Source organism: Dromiciops gliroides, chromosome 1 (genome assembly GCF_019393635.1).
Source record: "Dromiciops gliroides isolate mDroGli1 chromosome 1, mDroGli1.pri, whole genome shotgun sequence".
In the NCBI taxonomy this organism is placed as follows: Eukaryota; Metazoa; Chordata; class Mammalia; order Microbiotheria; family Microbiotheriidae; genus Dromiciops; species Dromiciops gliroides.
The window spans coordinates 462,646,498-462,659,447 of record NC_057861.1 but is presented as its reverse complement, the minus strand read 5'-3'; the positions used below and the strand labels follow the sequence as shown (position 1 = coordinate 462,659,447).

The 12,950-nt window shown below is 36.7% G+C and overlaps 1 protein-coding gene across 2 annotated transcripts in view; it reads left to right on the top strand.

Moving 5' to 3' along the window:
• Positions 1-12,950, top strand: part of CHD1 (chromodomain helicase DNA binding protein 1) — a 134,171-nt gene that overhangs the window by 51,645 nt on the left and 69,576 nt on the right. The window lies entirely within an intron of this gene.

Genomic DNA, 12,950 nt, shown 5'->3' with positions numbered 1-12,950 from the left:
AATCTACAGAAAAGAGAGTATTAAGGAGAAGAAGGTGATTGATTGGCAGTGTCAAAGGCTGTAGGGAGGTCAAGAAGGATAAGAATTGAGAAGAAGCCATTAGATTTTGGCAATTAGGGGATCACCACTAATTTTGGAGGTAGTTTCAGTTGAATGATGTAGTCAAAAGACAGACCATAGAAAGTTAAGATGAGAGTGAGGGGAAAGGAAATGGAGGCCCCTTTTGTAGACTGCCTTCTTATGGAATGGTGCTAACAACAAGGTTTATCACATACACTTACTGGGGTTGGTGATGGGAATGAGAATAAAATATTTCTTTAGTGTCCTGGCTCAGAATTCCTCTCAGCCCATCCTTACTGAGCATTTCTTAAAAGTGCTCACTCAGGCTATCCATTAAGAATTAGTCCTAGGAGCAGCTAGGTGGCACAGTGGATAAAGCACCAGTCCTGAATTCAGGAGGACCTGAGTTCTAGCCTCAGACACTTGACACTAGCTGTGTGACCCTGGGCAAGTCACTTAATCCCCATTGCCCTGCCAAAAAAAAAAAAATAGTCCTTACAATTTATGGACACCCTAGCAGTTCTCATTCATCAATTTACCCAGGTTGACGCTTGTTTCAGGAATCTGCTGCCTCTGCTTCAGTTATATTGGCCCCACTTCATGGTCTACTCCATGGCCTCTTGCCACTTGGCCACCAGACATTCCAGGAGACTGTGAATCTTAGGCCTAGTCATGTTTTATCTCCAGGCAAATGGATTTAATATGTTACAAAGTAGTTATTTCTGTACTTTGAACTGTATGGACACTTCTCAGCTAACTATTTATTTCAATAATGTCTTGGTTCTGTATATAGTGGGAAAATGAGTAAAATCCATTTTCACAGGACCTCAGACCTTTCTTAGGGTCAATCAGCAAAATCAATCAACAAGCATTTATTAAATGCTTGCTGTGTTTATACAAAGAAAAAAACAAACATTCTCTGTTCTCAAGGATATTACATTCTAATTGGTGTGATAAACTATACATAAATTGGTGCAAACTAGATGATTACAGATTAGATGGAAAATAAATGGCCTTAGAGGGAAGAGGACTGGCAGCTAGAAAGACTAAGAAGGACCCCTGGAGATGTCAGTTACATTTTAAGGAATCCAGGAATTCTAGAAACAGATTAGGAAAAAAAGCTTTCCAAACACAGGACAGACAGACAGTACAAAGTCTCTAAGATGTAAGAAGCAAAAAGTAAGCTATTATGACTGAACCATAGAGGTTATGGAGGGTCATGAAGTGTAATGAGACTGGAAAGGCCAGGAGAGAAAAATTTCTGAAGAGTTTTAAATTCTAAACAGAGAAATTTATATTTGATCTTAGGGTAGACAGGGAGCCATGGGAATTCATTGAGTGGGGAGATCAAGGAGTAGGATATTTGTGACATGGTCATATCTATGCTTTGGGAAAATAGCTGTGGCATCTGTTTCAGGATGGGGAGAGATTTGAGTCAGGGAATACAATTAGAAAACTGTTGTAGTTCCAGGCAAGAGGTAATGGGGGTCTGAATGAGGGTAGTGATTGTGTAAATAGAAAGAGCATGTATTTGAGAGATATTTTGAGGAAAAGGAATCACAAGATTTGGCAAAAGTGATTATATAGGTTGAGTAAGAGAGGGAAGTTCAAGAAAACACTACGATTCCACACCTGGGTGAATAGAAAGATAGTGATACCCTTGACAATTAGTAATAAAGATGTTTTGAAGATAGGATTAGTGGAAAGGTAGTGGGTTGTGTAGGACTTTTAAATTTTGAGATGGCTGTCTATATAAATCCCAAAGGTAGTTAGGTAATATGGTACTAGAGTTTAGGAGAGACTTGCACTGCATATACAGATCTGGTAGAGAAGATAATTAAACTTAAAGGAGCTGATGAAATTGCCCACTGAGTATTCAGTGGGGATTGAAGAGACACACTGGCAAGAAGAAATGAGAAGGTTTAGAACACCCCTGTGGAGAATGGATGAATATAACATTTGTCTTGTTCATAGTGAGGGCTAAATCAAGGTTAGGTGACAGATTTGTAGTGGATCTAGTCACCACAGTTTTATGATATCTTTTAGCTTTGTTCATCAGCACATTATATTAGCTAAGGATGTGGAGAGTAATCTAGGTTTGGGATTTGGCATTATTGCAAGGGGGCAAGAAATTCAAGTATAGAGTTGAGCTAGTTCACCAAGAGGTTGACATAGGGAACGGAAGAGAGACTAGTTAGAGCAGGGGTAATGGCCTGGGATAGTACTGAAGGATAGAGGACTTTGAAGTCACAGTAAGATTGAAGAGTGAGTTTAAGAAGAGTAAGGCCTAGGGAGACATGAAAATATAAAATATTATGATTGGATAAAGGAAAATGAGAGATCTAGAACAAGACTTGCTTGGGGAGGTGGGTTAAGGTAAAGAGTATGACCATCTCCATGTGTAGAAATTATATGGAATAGAAGAATAGATAATAGAAATAGAGTAGATTAAGGTTGTAATACTAGGATGTGTGAAGGAACATTAATTTGTATGCTAAAGTCATCCTGGATTAGGAAAGGAAAACTAAGCCAGTCAGTGAATTCATCAAGAACTGAAGGAATATGCCCAACCCTTGAAACTTGAGTTCCTACATCGTTATATATCCAGGCCCTGAAAGACTCAGATGCCTTTGGGAAATTTCTTTGTAGCACTTGTGCAAGAATAAAATGGAGTTCTCTGCAGCCAGTAGATTCTCTTATATTGCTGATACTCATTAATATAATCAAGGTGTCACTCCTGTAGACCAGATTCATGGGAGTGAATCCCTTAGAGGGAGCATATACTGATCTTATTTCCCTGGATGTTAACTAATCTCCTCTGATTCTTTACTTTTGGAAATCAAATGACTGACAATATAACTTAGCTAGCAGTTGAGGTTTGAAACATCTCCTTACACCAAAGTAGCTGGGGTGATGTAGTGACCAGCCAACTTTAGCTTTCCTTTCGATGCAAAACTTTTATCCTGATAACAAATAGTTTAAAGACATTGTCAGTTCAGTAGAGGCATAAATACCACTTCCTCTCTGACCGTTGTACTGTACCATTGAATCAAGCCTTAGATGCCCCTAGCCCAGCAGACTACATCTAAACCCTTATGGGTTCAGAAACTGAGGCCCTCTGAAATCATAAAGGCAGATTTATTAAAAAGGGCATTGACTGACATTTGACCTACCCTACTAAAGTGTTTTGTCTTGTTTATATTGGAAGAAAAAAGTAGACTTAGGCTCTTGTCATGACTTTTGTCCTCTGAACACTCATCTTATGTGACTACCACCTCTATCATTAATTCCTATTGTCTTATCCCAATTTGCACAATTTGATTTATTCCCAAACTGATACATTGAGGGCTTATAATCTGATAAGGATTTAGGAAGAGGATGAGTGGAAAATAGTCTTCATAAATGTAGAGTGAGAGAGTGTGGCATAGTTTATGGAAAGCTAGCCTTGGAGTCTGAAAGACCTTGGTTCAAGTCCCTGTTTTGACACATTCTGGCTGTGTTACTTCTTAGAAAGTCACTTAATTTCCCAAGGAAATTATCTGCAACTCTTAAGTTGCTTAACAATTGCAGATATGCATTTATTGAGGGAGTTTGTTTAATATGAATTCCGTATACTAATTAAGTAACAGATCTGGATTCCCACTCCTCACTTTATAATCCTTTAAAAAAAAAAAAAGCCCCAAACTGTATGCTCTCATGATTTTGGGACCATGCAATGTAATTGTGTTATCCCAGAGATATATGAACCACATTTTTCTATTTTTCTTTCTTTTTTTTCTTTTCTTTTTGCTTTCCTTTCTTTGCCTTTTTTCTTTTTCTTTCTTTCTTTCTTTTTCTTTCTTTCTTTCTCTTTTTTCTTTTTTTTTTTTGAGACTGGGTCTCCCTATCTCGGCCAGGCTGGAAGTTCAGCGACCACTCAGGGGCCTGATCCCACTGCTGATCGGCACGGAAGCTTTGACCTGCTCCGTTTCCGACCTGGGCTGGTGCACCCCCTCCTTAAGCATCCTGGTGGTCCCTGTGCTCCTGGGGGTTCACCATAATGGTGCTGGACTTAGTGCTAACTCCTGATCAGCTTTACCCCTACTGCAGCTCAGAACTCCGGAGCTCAAGTGGTCCACCAGCCTCAGCCTTCCCAGTAGCAGGGATTACAGGCGTGTATCACCACACCTGGCTGAATCACATTTTCCAAGACCTGCTGGACCTCAGGGTAATGTGGTGTACTTTAATAGCATACCTTAATAGTATACCCAAATAGTCTGCATGGGTCTGGGGCATAGTTTACTTCTTGGAGAATAGGATAAATATTGTCTCATAAATAGAAGCTATCTTGAAGTGGTGCTATACCTGCTACTGTCAAGAATCTAAAGTAGTTCTTAGGCTTTATAATTTATTTAGGTGTTAAAATACAATATGACAGTTCCAAAGGACATTTCATTTAATGCTAAACAAAGAGGTTGTCTTGACTAAACTCAAGCAGCAGTTTGTATTGGTTCCTGTTTAAGTTTCCACTAATTTTTTTTTTTTAAATCAGCAAAAGCTGCCTCACCAAACTAAAATGCTAAGACCCATGGAAGCATCTTTGCTTAAAGGAAAGTGTCAGAGATGACTTAACCAGATAAAGGAAGGGAAAGGGGTACGTGCACATCAACATAAACAGAAAACGCTGCTTAACTGATGTCAAACACTTTGCTCTTGGTTTTTCTGGCTCCATGAATGTCTTCTAATTCCTGCATCCATTTAGGTGACCTTCCCCAAAACTCAATGACTGTACTGCCTGTATCTGACTTCATTTGTGGCTTTTCTTCTAAAATTGTGTGTGTGTGTGTGTGTGTGTGTGTGTGTGTGTATAAAACCTCACTTCTCTTTGTAAACTTTGTTAACCATCCCATACTTTGAGACACAATCCATGAGCACTCAAGATGAAACATAATCTGTTTAAGTATTGGTTAACCACCCTGCTACAACTGTATTAATCTGTGATCATGGGCTCTCCTTTCATTTATATCATTTCCTTTTTGTTTTTGACAGAGAATGTTAGTTCATAGATAAATGGTTTAATTCCTCTTGTAGTGATATAATTCACAGGTTGTTACAAATTTAGATTTCTAACAATTAATGTTGTTAGTTGATTTAAAAACTGTAATTGTTAGTACTTTCTGCTCCTTTTCCATGAGTCCACTGAGTTCTGGTGCCATATTGGTAACAGAAGACAGCTACATAGGACTAAGGAACATTGTATATTGTATGAATTGGAGCATGGGATAGTCACCTTGGAGTCAAGATGACTTGGGTTCAAGTATGACCTCTGCCATAAAATGGCAAGTCTCTGAGACAAGATGCAACACATTTGCTAGTTTGCATAGGTAGAGGGAGTTTCTTCACTGGAACTCCCTGTACCCCAGCCATATTTTCATCTGTTGCCATGACCAAAAAAAGATAGGTCAACATTATTTCATAATATACCATATAACTTTTAGTTTGCGACATTTAGTTCTGAAATTTTACTTAGGAGTTATGTAGTATATTTGAATTATCAGAAATTTCAAATTTGTGATTTCTAAGTGAATGTTATTATAATAGAGTTCTGGGCCTGAAGTCAGGAAGACTCATCTTTCTGAGTGCAAATCCGGCCTCAGACACTTACTAGCCTCCGTTTCCTCATCTGCAAAATGAGCTAGAAAAGGGAATAGCAAACCACTTCAGTATCTTTGCCAAGAAAACTGCAAATGCAGTTAACAAAGATTTGGACATGACTGAACAACAACAACAATTGTAATTCCTTCTATTTTTCATGTTTTATTTTCATTCAGTTCACAGGGCTTTGAGATTTAGTTCATGGAATCTGTGATCTAAAAGATGTAGTACTCCTCTAGTGATACAGATTGCAATGCATTCCATTCTTGCTCATTCTCTGCATTTCTAGTTTATGTCTGTCCATAAATCTCTTCCCACAAAGGGTCCAACGATAGTACTGAGCTTTCATAATTTTCTCCTGACATTACAAGGACACTGATAGTCTATTCATTGGTTGGCCTTCATTTTCATGTATGACTGCCTCATTTCTTTGTCCGTTTGTCCATTATTTTTATGATTGGTATCCTTTACACTACTTGTCCTATCAATATGTTTAGAATATGTATATAACTCCTCATTTTTCTCATGGACCTTTCCATTGCCTTATGAGTAATGAACTTAGGAAATTCTTATTCTAGGACATAGAGTCATGTTTGTTAATACAAGGATAAACCTTTGTTTCAGAGATAACCTTGTGGTCATTAAAAGAATTGCATTTTCCTGGATAAAGATATCCAACTTGATTTTCTTTTCCCTTTTCTTTTTCTTTTTTTTAAAATTGTGTGTCCAGACTGTTTTTCATTTGCATTTCTGTCAGAGATCTTTGTGTTGACTATGCAGTTGAATATCATTATCTGGACTATAGGGTTTTTTTTATTTGATTTTTTTTTTCCCCTTGTGGGTTTTTAGGCTAAACTCTAATAACATCTTTTAAAAGATTTTGCAGTGTGTCCAGATGTAATGCAGTCAACACAAAGAAATACACAAACAAGGACCACTGGAGGACCTTTCCATCTAAAGTGAATTCCTCTTCATTTTGGACTTTGTGCTGGATGTGTTCCATGACAGTGGAAAATAGATTGACAAGCATACACCTTTCTATTTCGTGCTTTGCTTGATCTTAAATAATTAGAGGTTATCCAAGCAAAATATCCCTTAGTTACATTTTTTAGGGGATCTTATATTACTTTAACATGTATGGGACACATCTTGTGGAATGAGGATCTTGAAGTTGGCATTTTGTTATACTAATTTTTTTTAAATAGTCTGTAGTTAAGTACAGTGAGATATTTTTATCTGTCACTTAGTTATGTGAATATAAGGGTAAGATAGGCTGTAGAGTATTTTTTTGCAAAATATTTATTTTCTCACACTTAAATCAAATGGCTATGATACATTTGTAGATTCTCATAAAAATTTATAGAATTGATAAAGGGAGCTTTTGATTGGTAGATACTGTTATTTTCAATGTTCTCTTTTTTTTTTTTTTTTTTTTGTGAGGCAATTGGGGTTAAGTGACTTGCCCAGGGTCACACAGCTAGTAAGTGTCTGAGGCCGGATTTGAACTCAGGTACTCCTGACTCCAGGGCCGGTGCTCTATCTACTGCGCCACCTAGCTGCCCCATAATGTTCCTTTTTTAAAAATTATTTTTATTTTAAAAAATATTTCCCAGTTATATGTAAAACAATATTTTAAAAATTCTAAATTCTCTTCCTTTCTTCTACCCCTTCCACCTCCTTGAAGAGGCAAGCAATTTGATTTTTATCATATATGTGCCATCATGCAAAACATATTTCCATATTAGCCAAGTTACAAAAGAAAACAAACAAGAAAACTAAAAATAAAGAAAATTATTATTTTTTTAAATATGGGGGGCAGCTAGGTGGCGCAGTGGATAGAGCACTGGCCCTGGATTCAGGAGGACCTGAGTTCAAATCTGGCCTCAGACACTTAATACTTACTAGATGTGTGACCCTGGGCAAGTCACTTAACCCCAATTGCCTCACCAAAACAAAACAAATATGGATCAATCTGAATTCAGAGTTCATCAGTTTTCTCCGAAAGGAGGATAGCTTTTTTTTTCATCATGGATTCTTGAAATTGTCTTGATCAGACTAGCTAAGTCTTTTACAGTTGATGATCTTTACAATATTGCTGTTGCTGTTTACACTGTTCTTATGATTCTGGTAACTTCACTTTTTATCAGTTCATATAAGTCTTCCCAGGTTTTTCTGATACCTTTTCCCACATCATTTCTTATAGGACAATAGTATTCTATCACAATAGCATAACAAAACTTGTTCAGCCATTTCCAGATTTATGGGCATTCCCTTAATTTCCAATTCTTTGCCACCACAAAAAGAGCTGCTATAAATACTTTTGTACAAATAGGTCTTTTTCCTTTTTCTTTTATCTCTTCTATGGCTGGATCAAAGGTATACACAGTTAGCCCTTTGGACTTAGTTCCCAATTGCTCTCCAGAATGGTTGGATCAGTACATAATTCCACCAATAATGTATTAGTGTCCCAGTTTTCCCACATCTTTTCCAACATTTGTCACTTTCCTTGTTATATTTGCTAATCTTTTGGGTATGAGATGATATGTCAGAGTCATTTTAATGTTCATTTCTCTAATTAATAGTGATTTAGAGCATTTTTCTTATGACTATAGATAGCTTTGATTTATTTGTCTAAAAACTGCTTGTTCATATCCTTTTACCATTTCTTTCTTTCTTTTTTTTTTTTTTTTTTAAGTGAGGCAATTGGGGTTAAGTGACTTGCCCAGGGTCACACAGCTAGTAAGTGTCAAGTGTCTGAGGTCGGATTTGAACTCAGGTACTCCTGAATCCAGGGCCGGTGTTCTATCCACTGCACCACCTAGCTGTCCCCTTTTACCATTTCTTAACTGGGGAATGGCTCTTATTTTTATAAATTTGATTTAGTTCTTTATATATTTGAGAAATGAGGTCTTTATCAGAGAAATTTGCTGTAAAAATTTTCCGTTTCCCACTTTCCTTCTAATCTTGGGTGCATTGGTTTTGTTTGTGCAAATGCTCTTAACTTTGTGTAATCAAAAATATCTATTTTACTTCCTGTAATTCCTTCTGTCTCTTGTTGGGACAAAAACTCTTCCCGTTATCTATCCATAGATGTGATAGGTACATTTTTCCATGTTCCCCTGATTTACTTATGTATGATATTGCCCTTTCTGTCTAAATTATTTATCCATTTTGACCGTATGTTGACATGAGATATTGGTCTAAGCCTAGTTTCTGCCAAACTACTTTCCAGCTTTCTGAGCAGTTTTTGTCATATTCTGAGTTCTCATCCTAAAAGCTTGAATCTTTGGGTTTATCAAACAACCAGTTACTTTGGTCATTCATTACTATGTGTCCTGCACTTAATCTATCCCACTGATCTACCACTTTGTTTCTTAGGGAATACCAGATTGTTTTCATGATTACCATTTTGTAATAGTTTGAAATCTGGAACTTCTAAGTGGCCTTCCCTAATATTTTATTTTTCATTGATTCCCTTGGTATTCTTGACTTTTTGTATTTACAGATGAGTTTTGTTATTTTTTTTCTAGCTCTATAAAATAATTCCTTGGTATTTTTATTGATATGGCACTGAATAATAAATAAGTTGACTTAGGTAGAATTGTCATTTTAATTATATTATCTCTCTACCCATGCACAATTAATATTTTGTTTAGATCTTTGTGTGAAAAGTGTTTTGTAATTGTATAATCATTGTATAATCGTATAATCTCTGGATTTGTCTTGGCAGGTAGTCTCCCAAATGATTTATATTGTCTTCAGTTATTTTAAATGGAATTTCTCTTTCTATCTATTTCTGGTGGGTTTTGTTGGTTGGATATAGAAGTGGTCATGATATATATGGGTTTATTTTATATCTTGCAACTTTGCTCAAGTTTTTGATTCTCTTGGATTCCCTAAGTATATCATCATATCATCTGCAAAAAGTGATAGTGTTATTTCCTCTTTGCCTATTTCTATTCCTTCAGTATCTTGTCTTTGTGATTTACTGCTATAATCTCCTTGCTAATATTTTATTTAAATTTTATCATCGATTTTCATTAAATAAATGGGTCTATAGTTTCCTGTTATGTTTTTGCTCTCCATGGTTTTGGTCTCAACTATATTTGAGCATAAAAGGAATTTTCTAGAACTACTTCTTTAGCTATTTTTTTCAAGTAGTTTAAATGCTATTGGGATTAATTGTTCCTTAAATGTTTGGCAGAATTCACAGTTATGATTACTAAGTGTATTTCCCTCCATCCTATTTTCTTGTATTTATCATTCTCTCTCTTTTCATCTTGTCCCTCTTCTAAAGTCTGTTTTGCTTTTGACTACTGCCTTCTTTTATCTGCCCTCCCTTTTATCAACAACTCCCCCAACCCCCAGTTTCTCTTAATTTTCTTCTTTTGCTTTCATTTCTTTAATTATCTGGTCTCAGGAATTTTTCTTAGGAAGTTTATTGATGGCATATTCAATTTATTTTTCTAAGAAAGTGTTATTTAAGTCTTCTCTTTCCTCCTGTTTAATTTGGGTAGTTTATAGTTTCATAAGTAACGATCCATTTCATTTAGATTGTCAATTTTACTGGTATATAATTGGGCAGAATAACTCCTAATAACTGCTTTAATTTTATCTTCATTGGTGTTACATTCACCCTTTTCAATTTTGGTATTGGTAATTTGGTTATTTTTTCTTTTTTTTAAATCGAATTAATCAATGGTTTATCTGTGTGTGTGTGTGTGTGTGTGTGTGTGTGTGTGTGTGTGTGTGTGTGTGTGTTTAAGGAAACTAGCTCCTAGTTTTCTTTCTTGGTTTGATGTTTTATTTTTAAATTTTAATTTTATTAGTCACTTTTGATTTTCAGGATTTCCATTTTGGTGTTTAATTGGGGATTTTTATTTTGTTCTTTTTCTAGTTTTTTTTTTTTTTAATTACATGACCAATTCATTGATCTGCTCTTTCTTTATGCATTTAGAAATATAAACTTTCCCCTCAGTAGTGCTTGGCTTCATCCCACAAATTTTGGAATATTGTCTTGTTAGTATTCTCTTTTAATGAAGTTGTTGATTGTTTTTATGATTTATTGTTTTCCCAATTGATTCCTTGGGATTAGATTATTTAGTTCCCAATTATTTTTAATCTGTGTTTCCACAGCCCTTAATTGAATGTAATTTTGTTATAAGATGATCGGATAAAGATGGATTCAAAATTTCTTTTCTGCATTTGGTTGTGAGGTTTTTATGCCCTAATACAGTGTCAATTTTTGTGAAGGTACCATGTGCAGGTGAGGAAGAAAGTACACTCCTTTATGTTCCCAGTCAGCTTTCTCCAGAGGTTTATCATACCTAACTTTTTTTTCATACCTAACTTTTTAAAGATTGTATTCATCTTCTTGACTTTCTTCTTATTTATTTTATGTTTAGATTTATCTGTATCTTAGAGGGGAAAGTTGAGGTCCCCCACTATTATAGTTTTACTGGGGTTTTTTTGTAATTCTTTTAACTTTTCCACTAAGAATCTAGATTCTGTGTCATTTGGTGCATATGCCTCTTGGTAAGATGTACTTTGCCTCTTTATTTCTTTTAATTAAGCCCGTTTTTGCTTTTGCTCTGTATGAGATCATGATTGCTACTTGTGCCTTTTTTGCTTTACCTGAAGCATGATAGATTCTGTTTCTAGTGTGTTTCTTGTAAACAACATATTGGGTTTTGTTTCTAATCAGATTTGCAGTCTGTTTCTATTTTATGAATGAGTTCTTCCCATTCACATTCATATCTATGATTACTAAGTGCATTTCACTCCATCCTATTTTCTTCTGTTTATCATTCTCTCTTTTCATCCTGTCCCTCCTCTAAAATCTGTTTTGCTTCTGACCACTTCTTTTTGTCTGCCTTTCCTTTTATCAGCCCCACCATTTCTCTTAATGTTCTTCTTTTGCTTTCATTTCTTTAACTAATTTTTCCTCTACCACTCTTTTCTGATTTTGAAAATAATTTTTTTCCCGCTTTTTCAAGAATTCTTTTTGGGCTTGTGTCCAATTCAATTTTTTTTCCCCCTTAGAGGCTTTACTTATGTTATGGGGGGAAAATGGGGTACGGGGTAGGATTAGGGGTTGGGGTTCTTAGGAATTCCTCTTTAAAGAATTATACCCTCTTGCACACAAAAGCAGTTAGAATAAGATGGTAGTTTATTTAGGGGCAAGGGAAGGGAAGGGGAGAAGGAAGGGAAACCGTGAAAGAAATCCTTGGACTTCTCAGGGGGAGACAGGTATGGAACAAAGCATGCGGCTCTGAGGTATGATCTCCTGGAGCAGGAGACTGGCAGGTACTTTTATAGGGGACTGCTGGGGATGTGATCATCTGCCTGTGGAAAGTTCCTTTAGTGAGGGAGGACCATCCCCCACTGGTCGTGGCTAGAGGAATTGGGTGAGGGGTAGCTGCAGATCTCAAGCCATCTCCTCAGAACACAAAGGCCGAAGCCACACCCAGAGTAATCTCGCCAGGGGTAAGGGAGATCAGAATGAAGGGTGGAGGTCCCAAAGCTAGCTCAGTCTGATCTGGGTCCCCTTTTCTCTCTAGGTGTATCTGTCCTCTGGTTTAGTTTCTCAAGGAGAAGATTCCTAGATGTGCCCCAGAGAACTTCTGGGGTGCTCTGCGCCCTCAACACTCATACCTTTTTTAACTTCATTGTCATCTGAGTTGGTGTCTTGATCTTCCCTGTCACCATAGTAGCTTTTTATGGTCAGGTTCTTTTTTGTTGTTGGCTTATTTTTTACCCCCTGTTTCTTTATTTCGGACTTGATGCTAATGTTGGGCTCTGTTCCAGGTGTAGAGGGACAGGGGAAGCCTCCCTCTAAAACTTCAGACTTTTTCCACACTGTAGTTTTCAGTGCTAGCTCTAGGGGTTTTCAAGCTTTCCTTGCTTCCAAAGTGGTATGATCCAGGAAGAGGTGTGGTCACTCTGCACTCTGGTCCGGATCCAGGAAGAGCTCTTGATTCCTTAGTATTACAATTCATACTACTCTTGTCTTCCTTGGTACTGGAAGTGTTACTGCCCCTCAGGGTCTCCACTCCCTCTTGACAGAAAATACTTCTACCCTTGAATTGTGTCTTAATTGTGGATAGAAATAATAGAGTTGCCAAACAGCTGTCCCTCAGGGCACCCACTCCTAATTGACTGAAAGTGCTCCTCACTCCTATGACTCAGAAGAGGGTATAAGCCAATGGGTTTACCAAACAACATTTTGTCTATTATCCACTGCTAGCACAGAGACA